Raw genomic sequence first — 24795 nt, forward strand, 5'->3', positions numbered from 1 at the left:
TATTGTAATACAAGAGACTCAAACTGATTGTATGCACTGATTTATTTACATAAGGGGCTATGTTTAATCACAACATTCATTTTAGCTTTTATTTATCGATTTAAAAAAACATTCATTTTTCTATTTAGTATAATGTTCCATTTATTGCTGCAGTAGAGGTACAGCTAAAAAGTAGGGAGACTAAAACTTCAGGGTCACATCCTTTGATATTCCTGACATATCACTACAACATTAAGGAAAATGAGAGAATTTGGTTGTAGAGAATGTGAATAAGGAAAAGTTATTTACTTGTTTCCATAACACAAGAACTAGGGGCCACCAAATGAAATTAATAGGTAGCAGGTTTAAAACAAAAAAAAAAAGTTTTTCTTCATGCAACACAGTGTCAACCTGTGGAACTCCTTGCCAGAGGATGTTGTAAAGACCAGAACTTCAAAAGAACTAAATAAATACATGGAGGATAGGTCCGTCAATGGCCAGGATAGGTAAGAATGGTGTCCCTAACCTCTATTTGTCAAAAGCTGGGAATGGGTGACAAGGGAGGGATCACTTGATGATTACCTGTTCTGTTCATTTCCTCCCAAGCACCTGGCATTAGCCACCATTGGAGGACAGAACACTGGGCTACATAGACCTTTGGTCTCACTCAGTATGGTCATTTTTATGTACCATCAATGATAGCATCAAACCAAGAATTAGATGGCATGTAGAAAAAGTGATGTGAGTCTCAGAGCAATTCTGATTAATCATCATTGGCCCTACTCCTAGTAATGAACAAGGAGGAGGAATACGTTGTTTTTCAAAGTTGCCTGTTTTTTGAAACAGATGTATAATTTTTTGAAAAATATATTCTGGTGCGAAACATGACTTACCAGGACAAAAAATTAAAATCAATGCAAATTGCTTTGGCTTTGTTTCATCATGTCTAAAGCCCAAGCTTTACTTGAACACTTACCATGAGTTTACAAAAAGGAACACTAACATTAATGCTCTCTTTGCTACCCTTTTCTTCAAAAATGACTTCACAAAAATATCTAGCCTCAAACCAAGGGGGGAAGGGGGTTGGACCTCTGTTTTACACCAATGTCAAGAATTTTAGCATTGGACAAAAAGTTGCCATTCAATCCAACGTGTAGTCATCAGGGGACTCAGAGCTCCATGTATAATGGAGCAAGTGAAATTTGTTTTTTCTGAGTCAGTGGAGGCAATCAGAGCATAATCCGTACCCAGGAATTTGTAGGTGAAGTATAGAGCACTCTTTTCTTAACCAAGTCCATGCAATGAAAAGGAAGGGTGCTACATCAGTTACTGATCGTGTTTGAGCAAGAGAACATTTTTAGCAGATAAATATCTCCCATTGCTTAAAATGAATGCTAGGATAAGAAGAGGTGTTTATTAGTCACTCCCTGGTGTTATAATCATAATACAGTAAAACTCCATTAGTCTGGCATCCAAAGCTCCGGGACTCCTGATGGTCCGGCACCATCAGGAACCCGGAAGTGCTGGGGCAGCCGGACAGGCTTCCCCCATTCAGCTGCTGCTGAAACCGACCAGCAGCTGAATAGGGGAAGCCGGGAGCAGAGCAGCTGGGGTGCTGCCAGGTTGGTCTCGTAGCGCTGCCCCTTGGGGCTGCGGGACCAACCCGGCAGGACCCCAGCTGCTCTGCCGCAGGGGTCCCCGATTCAGCCGCTGCTGAAACAGATCTGCCCTGGGCTTCCTGGAATCAGCCGCTGATCTGTTTCAGCAGCGGCTGACTTGGGGACCCCTGGGGCAGAGCAGCTGGGGTGCTGCCAGGTTGGTCTCGTAGCGCTGCCCCTTGGGGCTGCGGGACCAACCCGGCAGGACCCCAGCTGCTCTGCCGCAGGGGTCCCCGATTCAGCCGCTGCTGAAACTGACCAGCAGCGTCAGTTTCACCAGCAGGCTGAATCCGGACGCCTGGGGCAGAGCAGCTGGGGTGCTGCGGGGTTGGTCTCGTAGCGCCGCCCCTCGGTGCTGCGGGACCAACCCGGCAGCACCCCAGCTGCTCTATTGCAGGCATCCCCGATTCAGCTGCTGCTGAAACTGACCAGCAGCGGCTGAATCAGGGATGCCTGGGGCAGAGCCAGACTATCATAAGGGGAGGCTATGAGGGGTCTGGGGTGGCATCCCCTCCCACCCCACTCCAGACCCCTCATAGGCCCCCCTTCTGATAGTCCGGAATATCTGATAATCCGGCACCCCCTGGGTCCTAAAGGTGCCGGATTATCGGAAGTTTACTGTATTCTTCTACTCACTTCCAGTCATAACAAATTAAAAAACAAAGGTTCACGTTCCACTGTTAAAACAATTCAGGTGCCATTTGCTGTACTCAAGCAAAATTGAACCTCAACTCAGCTGCAGAAAGTTATTTACTGAATGTATGCTGATATCCTCCTGAGTACAGGTTAGTGCACCCGGCAACTCAAGGTATTTACTTTAAAGAATGATAAATAATACCTTATGCCTAGAGTTCACTATCGTTGCTGGCTTCTTCTTTTTTTTTAAACCAACCATACTGAAATTTTGAAAAGAGCTTTTCGTTGCTATTTGGTTTGGTTGGGGTTTTTTATTTGTTGTTTTTGTTTGGTTGGTTGGCGATTAAGAGCGATTTTTCTCAAAAAAATAACGCTTGTGGTAACAAAAACACAGGTTCCCCTGAAGAAACCATGGCATCTTCTAAAGTCTATTTCTATCTTCCTTAAAAGAAATTTAAAAACAAGAACCATCATCACACACTGAAGTTTGAGAACAAATGTTTTAGCAAGACCCCAACTAAGACACAAGTTAAAAAATAGCCACCACTGGAAAATTTAAACAGAGGAGGAAATTTTTAAAATGTGGTAACATACATCTAGTCTCTTATTTTCTGTGTTCCTGATTCTGCAACTCTTACATCTGTTGAATAATATATGAGATTACTTGCAAATGTTATTCAGAGGGAGTAAAGGCTGAAGAAGAGGGTTTATAATGTTCCTAAAATATTCTCAGGAACTGTGTGGCCTATGTCATTTGGAAAAATTACATAAAAATAGTATTGAAATGTTACTTCACATGTACTGAATTTGGCTGAAGCAGCATCTGTTTGTGTGGGAACTGTGATTCCTTCCTCCCCACCCAGTCCTGCTGCCACTGTTTAATAAACTGCTAGAGACAATAAGCCCACAAAACTTAAGTTCAAACCAAATGTCAAATGAGAACTGGCACAATTAAAATAAAATTGAAAGAAAATATTCCTATCACAAATCTGCTGAATGACCATATTTGTGGAAGTCTTTTGTGTAGCGGAAACTCTTCAGATGGAACCATTAACCACATGACTGGAGACATTTCTTGTTTAGTTCATTACTTTAAAAAAAAACAGGCTGAAATTATTATTTTAAATCCAGCCATCTAGGCAAGTTTCTTTTCCAAGCTGAAAGCCAAGGAAATAAGCCAAGGAAAATGGAAATTCCTGGAGATTCATGCTTATTGGGTGGTACTTAAATATTTAGATGTTTCTTTCCTTCCATCCTAGCCATGACTTCTTTTTTCCATCATTTCAACGGACTCCCCTCCCCCACTCAGACAGGGTGATTTATGAAAAACAACAGCTAGCCAGGAGAAGCAGCAGCAGCAACAGCATGAGCTCCAGGTGTTAGGGAAAATCCCCTGCATAATTAATTCTCTCTGTGATACTCAATCACACTCCCCAAAACATGATGACTGAAGATTCAAAAATCTGTTATAGTCCAGCATATTTATTCCTCCATCTTGGAGGAGAAACATCTCATGGAATTTTAAAAAAAAAAAAAAAAAGGAGGGGGGGAGAGGAGGGAAATCAAGCATGGATTGTTCTCTGGCAGCGAAAAACACTAATGGTTTGAGATGGAAAAGGCTTTTTGTTTGTTTGTTTGTTTCTTGTTTTGTTTTTTAAACCAAGGTCTAGCAATAGGGTCAACTTTCATTCTCAAAGATTCACTGGAAAATATAAGTGACTATCACAGGCTTCCAAAGCTATGCCATGCTAACTCAGTTGGAATTCGTTTATATTATTGGGTGGGGGGAATTTTTTTTTTCTTCCCAGAACTATAAAATTCAAGTACAAATGAATTGTAGATAACATACTGGCCCTATTCTGTACCACCGGTATTTTAATTTTAATTAGATAACTATAGCACTCCACAGTGCATCCTGACTGTGACTAAACTGCCCTTGAATTCAGGATGTTGTTTCATAGGAAAGCCTTGGAAAGTCTTCTTGTGTTGCAGCTGAAGGCTAATACATAACTGAAGGCTAAAACTGTGTAATTACAGCAAGTTTCTCCAAAACAGGTATTATGAAATGGCCTGCCCACAATTTAGAAATGTAATCAGCAAGTGGGCTCTCTACCGGAAACATGGAAATACTTTAAATAATGAGATTCGCTGCCAGAAATTGACTGCAGCTTGGTATTTTCATCTTACTGTGAATCTGAGTACAACTGAATGTGGAAGAAATGAATAAAGTGCAACTTGAATAAATGCTGGAATCTTTGAGAATAACTTGGCACTTCAGTCAATTGATGAGAGGGAATTGCAAAAAAAACCAGGAGTCTCCTGGACTATCTGAATTCTTAGCTAAATCTGTGCTCAAAGAAACGACACTTTATCTTAGCCTTCAAGAGGCGGAGAAGCTATAAGAAATGTGGAGAAACTTCTTGTAAAGTTGCAGCTTGAATCTATATATGAGAACAAAGCACAAAGGGCCAGGGGCATAATGAAGCAAGCATTCAAGACAAAGCAAGTCCAATTAGACCATGGCTTCCAAAACTGGGGGGCATGAGGAAATTCCAGGGGGGCTGCAAGGCAACCAAGCCCCTCCCCCCCCCCCCCCCGGCAGTTTTGCTGCTATTTTGGGTTATTTGGCCCCAGTCTGTTCCCTTGTTTTTTTTCCCTCCCAACAAGTTTTGCTGCTATTGGGAGGAGGGCTGTGAGGGTTTCTCAAAAAATCAAAAAGGGGGCGTGATGCCGAAAAGTTTGGGAACTGCTGAATTAGACGCTCAATGTTTTCTTTCCTTCCTGCCTTCTTTATACAGTTTCCTTTCTTTCATTTTGTTTCTTCTGACTTTTCCACAATTTCTATTGGAATATACCACCAAGAATCCTTTCCGATTTATTATTTTTTTAAAATACTTCTTGAAGGGGGAAAAATCTCCCCAAACCCTACTACTGCTTATTTTGAACACAAGGCAAATAATAAAATGACTTAGGAGTTAAGATCCCTCCTGACCATTAATGGATTGTTTTTTAAAAAATTAATAAATGGAACAGGGATTGACTGGCAGAGCAGAAGGCTGTTCCCCAGTGCTGCTCATGGAATGAGCTTCCATAAAAATTCAGAGAAGCTGTACCCCTATGTTCTCGTCATGGGAGACAAGTAATGCAAAGAAGCAGCACATTTGTTTGCAGTACACAGAGGTCAAAAATATCTTCCCTTGAATATGACTTCATTTTGGAAAATTCTGGGTTATTTAGTCTACAACCTTTTCTTGAAGGGTGATTTAGATGAAGGGAAGCTGCTTGCAGCAGCTCTGAAAGAATAAAGAATATCAACAACACCACAAATTTTCTCCTTTTTTATTCCTAACAATTTGAAATAGAAGAATTCAGACTCAGTTATTTCTCTGCGCTAAATCCAAATGCAAATGCTTTGAAGCAGGAAAAAGTAATAAAACTAAGATACTAATATGATATCCTATAAATATTCTGCAAATGTAGCTTGTTCTCGAAGTTACTGAAGGGAATTTTCTTCTCAGGATCAATAAGGGAACAGTTTCCAGTGGCACATTTACAATTATCAATAAGTGTATCTAACACGAGATCATTATGTAACTTTAATTATGAGAAATATTATACATTATTTTATTAGATCATGTCCTAGCCTTTTTCAATCAATCTGTCCTTCTATTTAGGTATCTGTTCTACACCTCCTCCCCCCCCAACTATAACATTTGATCACCTCACAACACTCCTGTTGCAAAAGTACCAAAACCCCCATTTGAAAGATGGGGAACTGAAGCACAGAGAGAAAAAGACATTCCCAGGGTCACACAAGAAATGTGTGATTTAGCAGGGAACTGAACCTAGTTCTCTTGAATTGTACGTTGGTTCCCTAATCCCTGGGACTTCCCTCCTCTGCCTCTCTTGAATAATTTTTTTAATTTAATTTAATTTAATTTAATTGAAGACTGTCACAGTTGTGATTCTGAGAAAGCAAAGACCACTACTGGAACAAGTCCAATGAATAACTATTCCCCCCGCCCCGGTCACTCGGAGCCACATCTTGTGAAGCACCAAATGTCACTGAAGAAGACAGGCAAAACACAGTGCCCAAAATCTCACAAGGCCGGGCCCTTTCTCTCACACTGTGGTGCTAGAGTAGGTAGGGCACTGATACAGGAAACGCAAGGATTGTTGTCTGAGTGCACATGCATGTGGGAGCAGCTGCTCTCCAGCCAGCTTATCTTGACTCTATTCATTCACAAAGGATACTCACATACTAGACAGAAAAATGAATATTTTCCTTGCAGATAGGCTAATTAAAATTTATATTTTACACGATTCCCAAGATTGCTGGCCAAAGCCTTGTTGAAGTGGAAAATGCTGATTTATTTTCCTTTTAAAGCTAAACAAAAAAAAAATCATGATTGCCTTTATTTATACTCCTCTGATATTCTTCATATGGTGACAGAAGAAAATTGGCAAGCAGAGTCATTCTTCCCAATCCCACACAGAACTGCACAACTACTGTGCTCTGTCTTAATTTATTTTTACCTTTACAGTAAGGAACAACCTAGCTATGATCTGTAAACTGGAGTAATCTGAGGTTTTGTTGTTCTTGATCATTGTTGTTTTTAACAAAATTCTAACTACTATCAAGTAAATTGTCTGAATTCTTCTCAGACTTTGATGTGCAGGCAACATCTAATCTGATGTACAGACTATGAGATTGCTGAAAATCTGACTTGCATTTCTTCATTGTGGGAAAAAAAGTCTAAGAAAAAAGGTAGAGGTAGGGGAAAGGAAGAATCAAGCTATATTTAAGGACTAACATTCTAAAATGACTTCAGTCAAAGACAAATTGAGATATCATGTGTATTCTTAGTTCGTAAGTGGGTGCTCGTGTTATGCCATATATAGTTTTTTACAACAAAGTGTTGAGCACAGTCCTATATGTGTAATATATGATCAGAGTGTAATTGTGAAATTCTATGCTTCCAACCTCCAAGCCCACAAGTAGCTCTTATTAGCTATGATTCTGAGTAGAAACATCCATTCGCCGCCCCCCCAAAAAAAAAAACCCCTAGTGCAGCTTTTTTGGTTAATAATATTAGGCACTAACTGAAGGGGTTCCATTACTCAGATTCACTCTAATCATAGCTCAATCCTTCATAATTTCTCTTTATCTTAAAAGCAATTATTTTTAAAATGTACTATTGATACAAGGATGTTTCCCCAAGTTGTATAAGGGAAGGAAAAGGAGACATGGCACCTTAAAAGTCTGTGGATTCCTTAGCAAAATAATACCAAAATGGCAACATGGTTATTGAGAGAGCAACGAACAAAAATATAATGATGCCTGAGATTGTGAAAATTATGTTTTTAGTGAAGGGACTGCACACTCCTATTTGGGCTGGAATGAGATAGAGGGGCCTGGTACAGTACGCTTCAAGAAGATAAAATGCTCTGTTTGGAGCAGAGAAGCAGCTAGTGGCAACATCCTGCTTTTGTTATTTTTTATAAACAGGCTTAAATCAGGAAGCAAATAAAAGAACTGGCTTCAAATTTAGACCACCAACATAAATGAAAGAAAATGTCCCTACCTGTCCATGATTTCCTTTCAGGCAACTACTTTTTTATATAAAAAGTACAAACTTCTAAGTGCTTGGTTTCAAAGTGACATTTACTTCTATTTCCGGAGCTGCTGTGGTGCTGCATTAAAGCTCGGAGGGGGGAGGAGGGGGGCGTGGAGGAAGAGGAATGGGAAAAAAATAACATGGAAGCTACAGATGGGAAACATTGTTGAATCTCACTCCTCCCACTCAGGCCATCTGCAAAAGCTTGGGTCTGCCCGACTTTGCAGCCAACATGACCTTGAGGCCCTGTATAGTTACTCAAAACTGCACCTGCGTAGGATTAAGTATCCTGTTAGTGAGTGATAGCCTTTCTTGCTCAGTCTCAAACAGCTTTCACAAGATCAAGCAGAAGGAGGAGGGGGAGAAAAGGCAGCAGAGAGGGCACAGTGGAGCAGTGCCTTCCCTCATGGACGGAATAAGCAATAATATTGATTTAGGTAGCTAACCTCATCCAAGTCACCACCTGCAGAAAGCTGTGTCTGAAATTCTTATGCATGTTTAGATCAGTTCTGGTTTCAGCTCACACATAATTGCAGCCTGTCAGATGCATGAATATAACCTGGAACACAAAATATCTCCTATGAGCCCATTATCATTTTATAATGCTGAATGTGAAGCATTTTTCTTTTGACGCAGCAAACTGCTGATTTTATGGACTACTGAATATCTGAAACAGAGATGCCTGAGTAGATAAGACCCAACTACAGACATGTTTCTAAAAAGTTCAGCCCACCTGCTTTCTTGGAATTTTTCTAATCCCCATAAGAAGTTGATGAAATGATAGCATTCAAAATATTCCTAAGAAGTCTCACAACTGATCAGAGCAGTTACTACAAAGTCATGTGGAGAATACAGCCCCCCTGAAAGTACAAGAGGGATTCCTGAGACCTTGTTTAATAATTATCCTAGCGAGCAGTTAAACAAAAACAAACAAAATGGAAGGAAAAAGTTCCAGACACCTTCTACCAATGTTCTTTGCTCAGAAAGGCAATTTTTTATCTACTAAAAACACAGCTTTCTCTATCCAAAATGTCCTTACATTTCGTGATAAAACATTCTTGCTACATAAGAGTGAAAGAATTAAGGGGAAAGACTCCAATCCATCCTAGACTTGAAGATCCAAAACTAATTCAAATGTCAGTGAACAATCTAGCACAGGGGAGCTCCATATTCCACTGTTAGGGATATTCCAGGGTTTCAAATGTACAGTGTAGACATGCACGCCCATGTATGTTGTTACAGTAACATATTATAACCACATACCTCATGCACCAGCACTGGTGGAAAACACTTGTGATCTGCCCTAAATTTAAAGAGAGCACAAGGGGCAGAACCAGGCCATTTTTATAAAACTGCATTTTTTCAATCCAATTAGCCTTCTCCACCCAGCCTCCCATTCTCAAGGCCTGTGGTGATGTCCTGTGAGGCTGAAAGGCTCTGAATTCCAACCTATTATATTAGCACTTAATGCAGGGAGAGATCAATTGCTACCATCCAAGCATTTTTACTTACACACACGCACTTATATAGGACACAGCAGGTTATTGCCAGGCTCAGGTGATGGCTCCCTAAATGATCTCCACTGGCTGAGAAGTAATATAATCCCTTAGAAATGATGCTATTATATATGAAGTGGAATTTATACATATGAATAAGGAAAACAGATCTGCTCATTTACGGGGCTGAATGACATATGCATGACATCACCGGCATCCAATCAGAAAGCTCAGTGTATGTCTGATGGTCTGACACCATTTTATATTTAGGAGTAAACACCAGGAGAGTGTTAACCCTAAGCTGCGTGTGTTTCCTCCCTACTTACTTCTTTAAACAAAACAAAACAAAAAAAACCTGTGGCCACTCGATATTAGTCCTGACAAAAATATGCAGCCTTTCATCTCACCACATTCTCTGACAAATCCTGAAACAATAAGTGGAAAGCGGGGGAGAATGGCTGGAACTACATGTCATCGTTTCCTGCAAACCTGTAGGCAGCACAGACTTCAGATCATCTCTTCCTTGGCTCTGGAATACAGAAACAAGGGAAAGAGAGGCACTACAGGTCAACACCGGGTCAGGGCTTTTGTTATTATTGAACAAATGAAACACAATTGTTATTTCCATCTAGATAATTTAAACTGCCTTTGTAAAATAAGCAATATGATGCTGCCTTCACCACCATCTCCTCTGATTGGGGAGGGAGGGGTGATGAAAGCCATTTTAAGGCCTATAACTCTTTTACGTGATAGATAATCAAGCAGGTGCAGTGTGAGTAAGTCAATCAGAGTATTCAAAGTCGTGGCTGGCCAATCGGAGACACCTCAGCTTTTGTAGCTAGCCTGAGAGGAGGGGGGGGAGCAAAGGTCAAAGAACTTACACATATGTAATTGCCATATTCTCCTCCATCTGTCCTTATATTATTCACCGAGGTTGTGACCTTAGCATTCTGCTGCAGTGGCAAAAAAAACCAAACAAAAAACAAAAAAAAACCACACTGTGGCAGGGATATTTCATAGCTTTTTCTGACAGCTTAAGTTATTACTATTAGTAGCAGTAGATTTTCAAAGGAAGATTTGGGACAGGGCAAAGAAGAAAAGTCCATACCACTGAGATACATTTTTACAAACATTCTGCTGCCTCACAAACCCATTCTCAAGGGTATTTAAAAAAAAAAAAAAAAAAGCCTAAACATTCTACTTTTTCAACCTTTAATCTTATCCTAAGAGCAGGATTGCTGGATGCTGCATCATGAAGTAGAACTAACAATATGCTGACCGAGTTCAACATGCTGGCTTTAAGCCATATTGACAACTCTCAAAGTAATGTTCTCTTTCATTCTTAGATTGAGCAAGTTTCACAGGGGAAAATAATAATAAAAAAAGATACCCAACCAGCTACAACAAACTTTGAGAGCCTTGTTTCAAAGCTCCTTATGAGATATTCCTGTTTTCTTGCTTGTGCAAAATCCACTTATAGACAATCTGACCACAGCATACATCTCCTGATAATTAACATGGCTCAAAAATACAGAGGGAAAATATAAATATAAAGCTAATAAAAAAGACTTAAAAGATGGACTCTAACATGAACACTGGTTTTATTGGCCAATACTGAACCCCAATGTCTTTTAGTCAAATGGCTCATTTTACTTGCATTGTGTTGCTCAGAAGTAAAGCATGATGCCTTCTGTTCTGCTGTTTATAGCTCCAAGGCCTTTACAAAATATCTTACATTGAAAGATCATCTAAACCATTACCAAAAAGCAGCATCATTTTATACCTTTAAGAGTTTTCTACCCACAAAGGAACCTGTTATTTTTCTTTCATCAAGATCTTCTAGATCGGTCCAGACACGGACTACAAAAATACCTAGTAATGCAAGAAAGGAAATTCCATCTCCTTCAAAGATCACTCGATGCTTTTTTTCTTGGGCGGGGAGAGAGAGAGAGAGAGAGAGAGGCCTCTTTCCTGACAGTTTGCAGGGCCTGGGCATCACCAAATACTTCTGTAAAATAGTATGGAACATATGCATATCTTTACCAATGCAGTCTTAAAAAAGGTGAATGTTGTCAGGGTCTAGTCCCACACAAAATACTATAAATGGCTTTGGGAGATTGCAACGGTCTGGACTAATATACAGAATTGAAGAAAGGAGGGAAATTTTTCAGAGAAGATTTATCTTCTTTCTCCAAGCACTTTGTACCAGTCCAGTATACCTTCCTGAAAAGTTTACTAAATAGCTTTTAATGGACAAAATTCATGCTTTCTGAAATATTCTAATTGTTCACTGAAATATTGTTCACTGAAATAAGTCTATTTGCTTCACAGGGCTCTAATTTTCACATATTTAAATGACCTCTACATTATCTGGACGCATGCCATTGCCAAAAGATGAGTAAAAGCCTCTCCACTTGCAGGTTGGAAAGAACTATAGATTCCAAAGTGGTTTAGAAGACTGGAGAGAGCACCTCTTTCTGAGGGATGGTGGGGGTTTTTTGGGGGGGAGAGGGGTGTCTGTTGATTCTGGAAAAACAAAACAACAAACAAGTGACTACACTGCACGTTGTCCTTGTGAATGTCTAAAAAATCCAGAACCAAGCCAATCTTCTCCATACTATCACAGTAAGTGGACATAGTCGACATAGCTTAGATCAGAGGGGTAGCCGTGTTAGCCCCTGGCCATCACCTACAGTCCTCAGCTAAAACCTCTCCAATGCATCATTAGTGATCTACAACCCATCCTGGACAATGATCCATCGCTTTCACAGGCCTTGGGAGGCAGACCAGTCCTTGCCCACAGACAACCCACCAACCTGAAGCATATTCTCACCAGCAACTACACACCGCACCACAATAACTCTAACTCAGGAACCAATCCTTGCAACAAACCTCGGTGCCAACTCTGCCCACATATATACACCAGCAACACCATCACAGGACCTAACCAGATCAGCCATACTGTCACTGGTTCATTCTCCTGCACATCTACTAACGTAATATATGCCATCATGTGCCAACAATGCCCCACTGTTATATACATCAGCCAAACTGGACAGTCCCTACGTAAAAGAATCAATGGACACAAATCAGATATTAGGAATGGCAACATACAAAAACCTGTAGGGGAACACTTCAGTCTCCCTGGACACACTATTGCAGATCTAAAGGTAGCCATCCTGCAGCAAAAAAAACTTCAGGACCAGACTTCAAAGAGAAACTGCTGAGCTACAGTTCATCTTCAAGTTTGACACAATCAACTCAGGATTAAACAAAGACTGTGAATGGCTCGCTAACTACAAAAGCAGCTTCTCCTCTCTTGGAATTCACACCTCCAGATCAGCTACTAGAAGTGGGCTTAATCCTCCCTGATTGGATCCACCTCAGCCTGATTCTGGCCTGCATATTTATACCTGCCTCTGGAAATTTCCACTACATGCATCTGACAAAGTGGGTCTTTGCCCATGAAAGCTTATGCTCCAACACTTCAGTTAGTCTATAAGGTGCCACAGGATTCCTCGCCACTTTTATAGCTTAGATCGACTTACTGCAGGCACCTTAACCATATTGCATCCATGGAAGACAGTCTCTCATCGATTTACCTTAATCTTCTCATTCTAGTGGAGTACCAGAGTCAACCAGAGAGTTATTTGAGGTCTACTTAGTGCAGGGCTAGTCAGCCCACAGCCCGTTTGTTTGCGGCCTACGGTGCGGTTTGGGTTTATGCTGGGCCCCACACGTGGACCACAGGTGGACCCTTTGAACAGGGCCTCCACTGGGAACATGCTCCACAATGGCGAGGTGTCTCCCAGGAAGGGTGAGCACTGAAGGACACAAGCGGACAGGCTGGCTGGAACAGACGGGTACAGGGTGTCGGCATTTCTAGCCCCCAGGGAGGAGGTGCCGGGAGCGCGGGACATTGTGGGAAATGCTTTGTATTCATGCCCGTCAGTGTGAAAGAAGCTATTTGCATATATATGTGAATGTATATGAAACCATACTTACGTTGTGGCCCTTGGCACGTGCATATCATTGTGGCCCCTCGGGCTTCCAAAGTTGAGTTGCCCTGGTTTAGTGGGTCTTCACTAGATCTCTAAATTGACTTCTCCGCTGCATCAATCACAATAGTGTTGAGTCATACTAAGTGTAGATATGGACTGAGGATGTTAGAAATCAGGTAATTAAATAGTCATGTAACCGTACAAAATATTGTTGGTTACATGACTATTTGATAGTCTCTAGGAGCAGGGCCAGCAGCCAGTGTGCTTCCAACCCCACTCCCGGGGAGCTCCCTACCACCTTGTGCTGCTGCCTCTGTATCAGAGGCAGCAGAGCAGGGTACCAGGTGGGAGCCAGTCTGTGAGAGGAGCCAATTTTAAGACCAGCTGCCTGCTATCCTGCACTGCTGTGGATAAGAGCTGCTACCGCAAAGCAGCCTTCCCCACCCCACATGCTGCTGCCTCCGATAGAGGAAGCAACGCAGGAGGGCAGATGTCACCGTGAAGCTGGTGCTAGCGGAACCAGCTTTTAAGCTGGCTCCCCCCAGCACCAGAGAGCCCGCTATATTTGGAATACAGAGCCCGTTATATTTCAAGTAAGGGTGGGCAGCTTCTTTGACATGGGATATCATGAGGAGTACTGTTCAATGTTGTATTTTAATATGTTCCACTCTACTAGAGCAAGATTTTTAATTTTAATCTGCATAATGATCTAAATCAGGTCGTGTAAACATTATTCCAAATGGTCTACATCTGACACACTCTATTTCTACATGTAGCCTGAATAAGAATGTGGTCAACAAAAGTTGCTCTCTCGAACACACACACACACACACACACACACACACACACACACACACACACACACACACACACTTACTTTTTATGTTAGCGGAGGAAGAAGGGCCTGTTCATACCAGAGTACAAGTTCTACATTATACCTTAAACACCTGCTATAAAACAAAAGCCATTAGTGAACAGGAAAGACTTAATTCCCATTCTTACAAAATTTGTTTAAAGTCTTTTTAAATGCACTAATTAATCTTCTCTTCCTTCCACCCAATGATTTTCTAATCCTGGCTGTGCCATATGAGCACATTTAGCAATATCAGAATTCAGTAGTAAAGGAAGGAAATGTATCCAGCTGTTCACTCATAATTACTCCCTGAATGGCAGCTACTACACAATGGATGACAACTCCTCACTTAAATATGGCAAAATCAGAAACTCTCCACTACAATGGAGGTTCAATAATTCAGCTGAATTGACACTTTTGCACCAGAACATGATACTATACATTCCCAGTGAAAGTCCTGGTTTACCTATCTGGATCAGATGTGGTAGAGAAGGAGGTGGGGGGAGGTGCAAAAGTGAGGCAGGGCACAAGGTATGATATCCCATCTGGCACAGGCTTTTTTTCTCTCCCACCCCACCAGCAGATGCCAGGAGCCTTTTTCTCCTCCTTCCTTCCCCTTACCTTCCAGTGCTGTGTCCAAGAGCTGTGGTGGGGGGTTGGGACAGTGGGACTACTCAGCGTGCTGGGAGGCAAATTGGTGGCACCCGAGCTCTGTTGTCCACTCCCTTGCTGCAATGGCTGCCCTCAGTGGACACTCTACATATAGGTCTCCCCTGCAGTCTCACTGCCCCCAGTGGACACTCTCATATTGCAGCCCTCCGAACAGCAGCCCCCTCCCTCTTTGCATGTAATGGAAAACAGTCCTTTTCCTGAGGCTTCCAGTTGTCCTGGCACAACTGGACCCCGACCTTACTTTAATTTAGGAGAAGAGGTAATTACATGCCACATTTGGTGGCCCTAGCTCTTACCATTTAGGAGGAATTCTTGAACAACCAAATTCACAGAAAGACAGATGTACTTTAAAATATCTACATAAGATAACAACAACTATAACTGGCAGCACAAATGACACTCCTCTAATATATTGATTCTCCTGGGTATAGTCTTCTAAGATTTTGTGCACTTACAAGTAGCATACATTAAAAGGGGATTACAGGTAATTGCATGCACTGGAATTAGAAATCAAAATATAAACACACACACACACACACACACACACACACCGTTTTTCCTACTGGACGACAGAATGATGTCATCATGTCATCAGTGTTGGCAAAGTGAGAAGGAGAAGCAGTGTCCATGGCTCGGGACAGGATGGGAACCCTTTGCCAATGGGCCTGGGACAATTTCCTCCCTTCCCCCAGAAGTGGGGCTGGGGCTGGGCAAGGGCATGGCAAGGGGCAGGGCCCTGGGGGCTCTGGTGAGCAGGGGTCTCTGCCTCTCCTCAGGGTGCTCTGGGTTCCCCCATACCTCCAGCTCTCCTGCAAGAAAGTCAGTGAGTGTAGCAGCACCAGCTCCTCACTCTACCACCTGCTGCCAGCCTCCAGCTCCTGTAGCCTGACTGCCTCCTGCCCTGGCTCCAGGTCCCTCCAGTGGGCAGCAGCCAAAGGATGCTCAATGAGCTTTGCTGTTCCCCCATCCCTGCCGCCTCCCATCCAGCCACGTCCAGCTCTGGTTCTGCTGCAAGGTCCATACCCTGCCACTCAGAGACCCAGCGGGGAACTGCTGCCACCTGCCCTGGAGCAGGCAGCAGCTGCTGGCCCACAGCAGGTGGCAGCAGCAGATTCCCTGCTGGGTCACGGAGCAGTGGGGCCCAAGACCTGGAAGCAGAAGTGGGGCCAGAGGCAGCTCGATGGGAAGCAGCAGGGATGGAGGAACAGCTCCCCCCAACACTTACTTGATGAGCCACCTCCGTAAAGCCAATGTCTCCTGCTGGGCGTAGGGCAAAGGCAGTAGGGCCGGCACCCAGGAGCGCACTGGATGGTGGGGGCTGGGAGCACAGCCCTAGCCGGGTGCGCACAGCAGGAAGTGCCAGCGCACAAGAGCACAACCCCATGCAGACCAGCACAACGGGAAATGGGATTTCAGCCCGGCCGGAGGCAGTGGGGCCAGAGGCTGGGAGAGCAGCTAGACTGGCACCCCCAGTGGTGAGAAGTGTGGTCCTGGCAGGGGTAGGGGGCTGCAGAGCCAGCAGCAGGGAGCAGCACTATGGAAGAGCCTTGACTTCTCCTGGTCTGGCAAACTGCGAGGTTTGGAACCACTCCGGTCCCAAGGCTCCCGGACCAGGGATGTCCCCCCTCTGGCTAGTGCACAAAGGACAAAGGATGCACAGAAAAAAAGAAAGAAAAAAGAAACTAGGAGAGATCAAATGAAACAAAGAAAATGATTTTTTTAAATATAACTCAGAAAAGGCCTATTCCTTCAGACTTTGTGCAGGCAAAGGCAAAATGTTAATTGATTTGCAGAACCAAAGACACAATATTGAAGGTTAGTGATTTTTTTTTAAAATGTATCCATTCTACAGTTCATTGTACTGTATTTCTCTGGCAAACTCTCCCACAGCTCTGTGAATGTGGGAAAGGAAATGATGGAAAAAAATGTTGATGCTGAAAGGACTTCAGCCAACTGGCTGCTTGCTTTGGGAAAGACCCTAGGTTAATGGGGCAGGTAGTTTTCAGAATTGCATGCTGCAGTGACACAGTCTTTTCCCCTGCATGTCATATCCCGCTGTCTGAAAAACCACTAGCACCCAAGCATGACCATATAAATGAGGACCAATGTTCTCAAAACATGACTTTGCTAATAAACAAACAACTGAAATGCTCTGCATATTGACATTTTCTGAGTGTATGCTGGCAAAAATGTATAACATAGGAGATTTAAATTTTAAGTATTGGCAGGTAAGCATACCCCTTTAAAAAAAGAAACACTTCCATTTATTGCAGGAAAGTCTATTTCATGTAAATACACACAGTACACAGATAAGGAGTCACCATGCAAGAAAGACAAAGATAACTAGAGTTGAAGGCATCGCAACTTAACACCACACTGGAGATTTGGCTGCAAAAGCCAGCACTGAGCAAATTCCATCTCTAACACTGCAAGCCTCTGAGCGCCTCAAAAGGAAAAGCTAGGATGTCAAGTTTCTGCTTGAAGCACAACATTCCTGGCTATTTTTATGCATTTCCAGGACCTGTAGAAGCCCCAGGTTCCAAAGCTTATGGTTATTTTTCCCGTCCATAAATTAAATTAATGAGGAGTTTTCTAAAAGAATACATTGTCTTTAGAGCTATGTTACTCAGAGGTTAATGGCTGTGCTATGCCAGGCCAAACAGTCATATGCAGCAATAACTCTTCAACAGCTCTAATGCTCAGCTTTAAATGCCACTGAATCCAACACTGGAGTTCTCCCACCCCACCTCACCCATCTCTGTTTATCCCATCCTACCCACCAATACCCTTCTGGGTTATATTTAAGCATTACAGAGTAAGTGGCTCATATAATATAGAAAGTTTTCAGCAACACATTCAATGTTCCTTAGTTGCTGAATTTATTTTCCTTAAAGAAAAAATATTGAAGTCAGTTTTCACTGCCCTAAAGCATAAATACTGGATGATAAGGAAATGATCCTATTTAATCTCTGGAAAAATATACAGCATGCAGATTTGTAAACTATTCTGAAGCACTACTACAACATTTGGTACAACCTCATTGGAAAGCCTATGTCATGCAGATGGATTAATGAGCTTCAGAAAAAAAAAAAATGAACAGATATGCAATAAGCAAGTTGAACGGAGATAGTCGGCTATGAGTAAATGCTGCATGTCTTACCTATACTATTCAGTGTCATAGAGACCAAACCTATTCGGAGCAATTCCGAATGGTATCAATTGAGCATATCTATACTATTATAAAAGGAGAGGCATCCATCACGGAGAACACTTGAGAAAACTTGAGAAGACTTGACAAGTTTCTAGGAGGAGGCCATCCCCCAGGCCTACCTACAACCCTGCCTCCTCTGCTAAGGCCCTACCGCCACCATGGGGACGGAAGGAGAAGCACACACACATCCCCTCCCACAGGGGGAAGCGCTCACGCATGCCCCAACATCCTCAGAGCAACGAGGAGGAAAGAGGCTACATGACCCGAACCTCCCACCCCAGGAGCAGCAGGGAGTGAGGAGGCCACATGTATGTCTACCATCACAATGAGATGGGTAATGCTAGTGATTATAAAAGTGGAGAGGTGTTTTTATAAATCAAACATTTGTTCAAGGTTCTTTCCCACACTTAGAAGACTAGTGAGATAGGCTTAGTAAAGACCTTACAAATTGCAAATATAAAAATATAACATGAAAATATAAGCATTAAATATTGTACAGGCAGTCCCCGGGTTACGTACAAGATAGGGACTGTAGGTTTGTTCTTAAGTTGAATGTAAGTCGGAACTGGCATCCAGATTCAGCCGCTGCTGAAACTGACCAGCGGCTGACTACAGGAAGCCCGAGGCAGAGTTGCTCTGCCCCGGGCTTCCTGGAATCAGCCGCTGATCAGTTTCAACAGGCTGAATCTGGACGCCAGTTCTTACATACAGATTCAACTTAAGAACCCCAGGCGTCCCCAAGTCAGCTGCTGCTGAAACTGATCAGCGGCTGATTCCAGGAAGCCTGTGGCAGAGCAACTCTGCCTCGGGCTTCCTGTAGTCAGCGCTGGTCAGTTTCAGCAGCGGCTGACTTGGGGACGCCTGGGGCAGAGCAGCTTGGGTGCTGCTGGGTTGCTCCAGTAGCGCCGCTCCTCGGCGCTACTGGACCAACCCAGCAGCACCCAAGCTGCTCTGCCCCAGGCGTCCTGATTCAGCCGCTGCTGAAACTGACCAGCAGTGGCTGAATCAAGACACCTGGGGCAGAGCAGCTAGGGTGCTGCCGGGTTGGTCCAGTAGCGCCCAGAGCGGTGCTACCGGACCAACCGGCAGCGCCCCAGCTGCTGTACCACAGGCGTCCGGAGCAAAGCCGCGGAGCACGGGGGCAGCGGGGCAGCCCAGACGCGCCGCGGCTGTCCCGCTGCCGGCGTCCTCAGAGGCTTTGCTTCCCGTCTCCCTGGTCTGCTTGTCTTCAGCAGACCAGGGATACGGGCAGCAAACCCCGTTCGTAACTGCGGATCCAACATAAGTCGGATCCGCCTAACTCGGGGACTGCCTATACCAGAAATATAAATTCCTCCTGTGTTAGTCCAGAGATTTTCCCTCATGGAATTATTCCTTTTTTCCTCTCATCTTTATGAGAAACTAAACAGATATGTTTCATTTTTGGTTGTTATTTTGACTGGTTAGCTAATATTTTCTACCATTTTGATCATGTAGGTCACTGACCAATATTTTTTTATTGATAAATATGAAATGCTCTTTGTATTTTAACTATAATAAGTTATTTGGTTTTTGTGACCTATTTATGTATTTGGTTCTTGAAAACAGCCAAGAATCTCAAATTTTAAAAATTTTAGATGAATATCTGAAAGTTTACAGGACTGTGCAAACCTAAAGTCTGAAAAATTGGGTTGGAAATTTTGAACACAGACTGAGATCAAAATGTTTAAGACTTCTGCTTTCAGTAAGAATTAGAAAATATAACAGAATGCATAGAAGTGGGGAAAAAAAGCCTTTTTTAAACCTCAAATCTGGTCAGGTTCAAATCAAAGAATGCGAAGAGGACTGGCTCAGATCTTACTTAAGTCAAAGCTGTTTCCCCTTGTCCCAATAGCAATTCTCTTACGATTATTTTCAAAAGAATGGGATGTGGAGAACATGTGTAGGAAAGCCAGTCTCAAGCCTTCAAAAAATAATCAACACTGTGTAAATCAATACTAAAACTAGAATGCTAGTGTTTTCATGACTCCCAACAGGTGCAGTACTGTCTTGACCTTTAACAATTTTTCTGAAATCCTACAAGCTTACAGGGCAACTAGTGAATTCCAAAGCCCTGCATGCTCACAATGAGCTGCTGAGTCACACTGCATTAACACAACATAACTAACATAACTGGGGTACCCAATCAACTGACCAAGGGCAGTACATAGCCTACCAGAATTCTTCATAAGGTCAGCAGCCTTCTTCAAAGCAGTATACTAACAGCTTTCCCATTAGCACTCTGATGTCATATTAACAACATTTTAGTTGCAAATAAATACAGGTGGTTTGACATATTATTAAAATATGTTGAATGTATTTGGCCTACACAAGGCTGTGCTTCAGTTTATATGGCCCTCCAGTATAATAAGGTTGGGCACCATTAAAGTAAATGAATAATGGACAGAAGGAAATGTGATCTCAAGAACCAGGCTAAATAAGTCTGCTGTTACACATAGCTATTCTGTCCACAAACCAACACAGTTGGGCATAGGGTTGCCAAGTGTTTTTTGCACGGACAGTCTCTGGTTTTTTCTGGCACCGCTCTGGTTTAAATAAATTAAAAAAAAACACCACACAGAAAATACCAAACATGTAAAATGTCCAGTATTTTCTGTTTCTCTCATTCGGCAGGCCGGCAGGGACAATCTTCCCCTGCCTCGTCTAGTGAGTATGGGGGGGGAAGCAAGAAGTGCGGGGATTCTTAAAGGTGCAACGCCTATTTTGGGGGGGGCAGCATGTTTGGGATTTTTGGTGAAAGCATCTGACAAACCTAGTAGGTAGCAATTTGAGCTAGGCGAAACTGAATCTGAACTCTAGACTTACCCCTCTCCCTTCTCCCTGCCCCAGCAACACCACATCTGAGCAGTGCTTGTCAGAAGTAGACAATTCAAAATGAAGGATTTTATTGCAGAAGTTCCAGCAAAAAGGAAATCCCACAAATAAATGTTTCCAAAATATCCAATATATTTCCATCTGATTTTCTAAAATGAAACAAAAGCAGGTTCCTGCTCTGCCTCCAGAAGTTACCTGAGGGTTTTCCTGACAAGGAGTAAGAAAGCCCAGGCTTGAATGGTGCTCTCTGCTGTAGAATCTGGAACCTGAGCTCATATGTGTCTACTTTGTGGGTGCTGCGGGGCTGAAGCACTCACAGGAAAAATTAGCGGGTGCTCAGCACCCACTAGCAACCGAGCTTTCCCTTCTGCCTCTCTCACACCAACCCCTCCTGCCTGCTGGCACCTCACTCATCTATCCTCCCTCCCCCTCCAAATGCCTCCTGCCACCATAAAGCAGTTTCACAGCATTCTGAAGCCCAGGAGGGAGGGGGAAGAATGAGAATATGGTGTGCTCCTGGGTGGGATGGATGCTTGGAGGAAGGGGCAAAGCAGGAGACAAAGCAGAGAAGTGAAGAGCTAGAGCTAGAGTAAAAGTCTATGCCTATGATACAACCCATGACGTTTGTCAACATTTTCCACAAAACATTTCAGTTTTCACAAATCTGTTTTCAAGAGGAAAAAATATTTTAATTAGAAAAATTCCCAACCAAGTCTACATCTGAGCACCCCTAGCATAGTTCGCAACCAGAACTGAGTTAAGTAAGTCACACAAAGTGTAGAAACATCAAAGCAAAACATGGGGACACTGTAACATTACCACAAAAGTTTCTGAATAGAAGCTTTTTATATTACTATCACTGGACATTTGCTATTTTTAATATTATGCAGTTAGAAAATTGTTATTTCTAATCACTTTGTTTACATTCCAGTCCTCTTCATCAGAGGCAGCTGTAGAAATTTGAGAGACTCTCAGAAAAAAAAATAATTCTGGTAAGTGTTCTATTTATCTGTAACTTTGAAGCTAGCCTAATTTAAACCACAAAACATTTTAATATTTTATTAAAATATTACACCAAACTATTGACAGATTTACTAGATTACAAAATAGCTGTAAAAATAAATTAAAGTAAAAAACAATTATCTGCTCTTTTTGTAGAAAACCCTGTTTGGAATTTCTATATAACAAGTTATAGCAACACAGGATGCAGAGCAAGATAAATCAAGATGAAACCATAACAAAACACAAAAAATGATCTCCCATGGAATATTCCAGTGTCACAGCAGGTTGCACTTTATGGATTCTTCACTAAAATGGGAATAAGCAAAACAGCAGCTGCTCCTTCCTGTATGCCTACATGAGAATGAATCTTCTCAATATGACCCACTAACATAAAAGCAATACCTACTAATTTTTTAAGTTCCCCAAAATCCTATAATAATCTTAAATGAGGAAACCGGCAGGAAATTCATAGTTTAGTTCCCCCCCCCCCCCCCAAAAAAAAAAAACTGTTCAGTAAGTCAGCCAGCAAACTCCGCTTTGGACACCTGGAGTGTGAAACTTTTGGCCAGGGACCATGTTTTCACCATATGCCTACACCAGACTGTGGTATGCACCTCCTTTGGGAGAGGCATAGAGAAATGTTCAAGGAGAGGGGTGTGTGAAGGCTCAGCAAAACCCAGGCCAGCCCATATGGGGAGGGGAGGGAAGGGGCAGGAAGGAAGCACCACTAGCCCTGTTCTGCCACCATCTCCATTCCTGGTCCCAGCCACAGCCACAGTCCCACTCTCATCCCGAGCTCCATCTCCATCTCATTTTGAACAAGTGCACAAGAGAAAGATGACAATACACATAACAGGGCGTGTACCTCAATAGCTTTGACGTCAACCATCTTTAATATCTTGATAGCAGCACATACTGTGTAGGTATACCAGTAATAACCATTCACATCCAAGCAAGAAGTAAGATAGCCACTGAGATCCCTGTATCCTTCAGTTTTTTCTTAAGCACAGCAAACTTTGTTTTAGAACATGAAGCCAAGGCAACAAGAGAGTCATCAGTTTTTTGGCAATGTCAGTAGCCCATAGTAGTACACAAATAATAAAACCAAACAATACTTGAGCAGCTGCTGCATGGCATACCTGTAATATTAACCACCACTATCTAAACACATGGAGCTAAAACAAGGAAGACTTAAAACTCCTCTATCGTACTGTCCTTGTTCCCCTAACAAATACATGGTCTTTCAGTCCGCAGTACTGCCAAAACTCATGCTGTTATTGTCAGCCTCATGTTATTTGGTGTTTTTTTTTAAACTCCCAACTCCAGTGATCGTGTAATGTATTTACATTAGAATCTTAGGTTTTCTTAAAATTTAAGTTTTAGCTCTCATGGCTGTGGGGGGAAAACCTGGAAAATCTAAGTCCTAAAATCTCGAACATAGCAAGACAAAGAAAAAGATCTCACATTTTTCTCTTAAAACTCAAGTTTTTTAAACCAGTTATGTTGGGGGGAGGGGGGACTGTCTTAGAGAATTTGAATACTTTAGGTTGGCAACACTCAAAGTGGTATGTGCCAGGTGCTACTGTGACAATGAGTGTCACTGGTATCAGAATTTAGCAGGTCATTTTGATCATGATGCCTGAAACTAAATGCAATAAACTCCACTCTTCAGTGCTGTAGTCACTTTCCATTAGTAAAACTTGGGCTTGGGAGTAAAACAAACAGATGACTTTAAAAAAAGACAATGGGTTATATTTTCAATTCATTTAGACCCACAAAAACAGGCCAAACTCTCCCCAAGAATGTAACCCTGCATTTATTGAAATCAAGTCATAGCTCTCATTTTAACAGTGCAGGATCAGGCATCAAAGCACTAAGGAGTTGAATTCAACAGCTGGGGTGTGAAAGAAATCCTCCACAGATGCTGTTTTAGTTTCCATGGCCACTACATTCCATATTCCCTCACCCTTAACATGGGACAAGTGGAATGGCGGATGCAACCACTCCCTTCCACAAATCCCCACTCAGAATATAATCTCTTTAGCGTGGAGAGAGTGAGGAACACAGGGACTAATCCTAGCCCCTCTCTCATGCAGATGTGAGAGCTCAAAGGCCAGGTCTCACAAACAGCCTCTGTGTCAAGGGAGACTTAGCCACTGCAGAGAGCCCTCCAAATGTTGGGATGGGCACTGTTCCAGGAGTTCATGTCTGCATTGCTGCACGAGTCCCAGTATGAGGAGGAAACCAGACCACACCAATACATGGCTGTGACAAATCTAATCAAGCCAGAGAATAGCCTGTTGAGCCTGATCTAAGTGGAAAAGAAGGTGGGTGCACAGTGGACTCCTGAATTTATTTAGTGTGTTAAGACTTTCTCCACCAATGTTTTCACTCTGTAAGGATGTGATTTTCGGCTTCCTGGTTGCACCTCTCATCGATGTGCAGTAAAGGGCCTGTAATGCTCTTGTCCTAGCATGCAACAGCTGTTCGAGCACAGGGGTGTTAAAAAATTAGCCAGAGTCACGCCCCAGTCAACAAGCACATGACTCTTTTCTGAAAACAAACAGACCTCCAAATTGCCAACGAGAGCTGTTCCTTGTCTGTGAATGGGACATGTCAACTGGAGATGTAAGGTTGGTTTCATCTGTCTCAGTTCTCCAGGCAGACTTAAAAGTAAGAGCATCTTGAGAAGGGTCTGGCAGAGCTATGCACACTAGCACATACAGACTTGTAGGCTGGTGTTTAGCCCAAGCTGCCACTAATTTTAGGAGTGGCCCAGTTCAGCTCTGTATCAACAAACTGACTGGGCATGATGG

General features: G+C 42.7%; 1 protein-coding gene across 23 annotated transcripts in view; it reads right to left on the minus strand.

The window, feature by feature from the left end:
- Positions 1–24795, minus strand: part of LOC149525314 (uncharacterized) — a 398451-nt gene that overhangs the window by 244752 nt on the left and 128904 nt on the right. The window contains exon 1 of one of the 23 annotated variants that reach the window (XR_016348829.1): positions 7859–8871. The exons of the other annotated variants lie outside the window; for them this stretch is intronic. The gene's annotated coding sequence lies outside the window, so the exon portion shown is untranslated. Of the gene's footprint in view, positions 1–7858; positions 8872–24795 lie in introns of those variants that run through there. 23 annotated transcript variants of the gene reach the window in all.

Source organism: Pelodiscus sinensis, chromosome 2, assembly GCF_052426305.1.
Source record: "Pelodiscus sinensis isolate ZL-2025 chromosome 2, ASM5242630v1, whole genome shotgun sequence".
Lineage (NCBI taxonomy): Eukaryota > Metazoa > Chordata > Testudines > Trionychidae > Pelodiscus > Pelodiscus sinensis.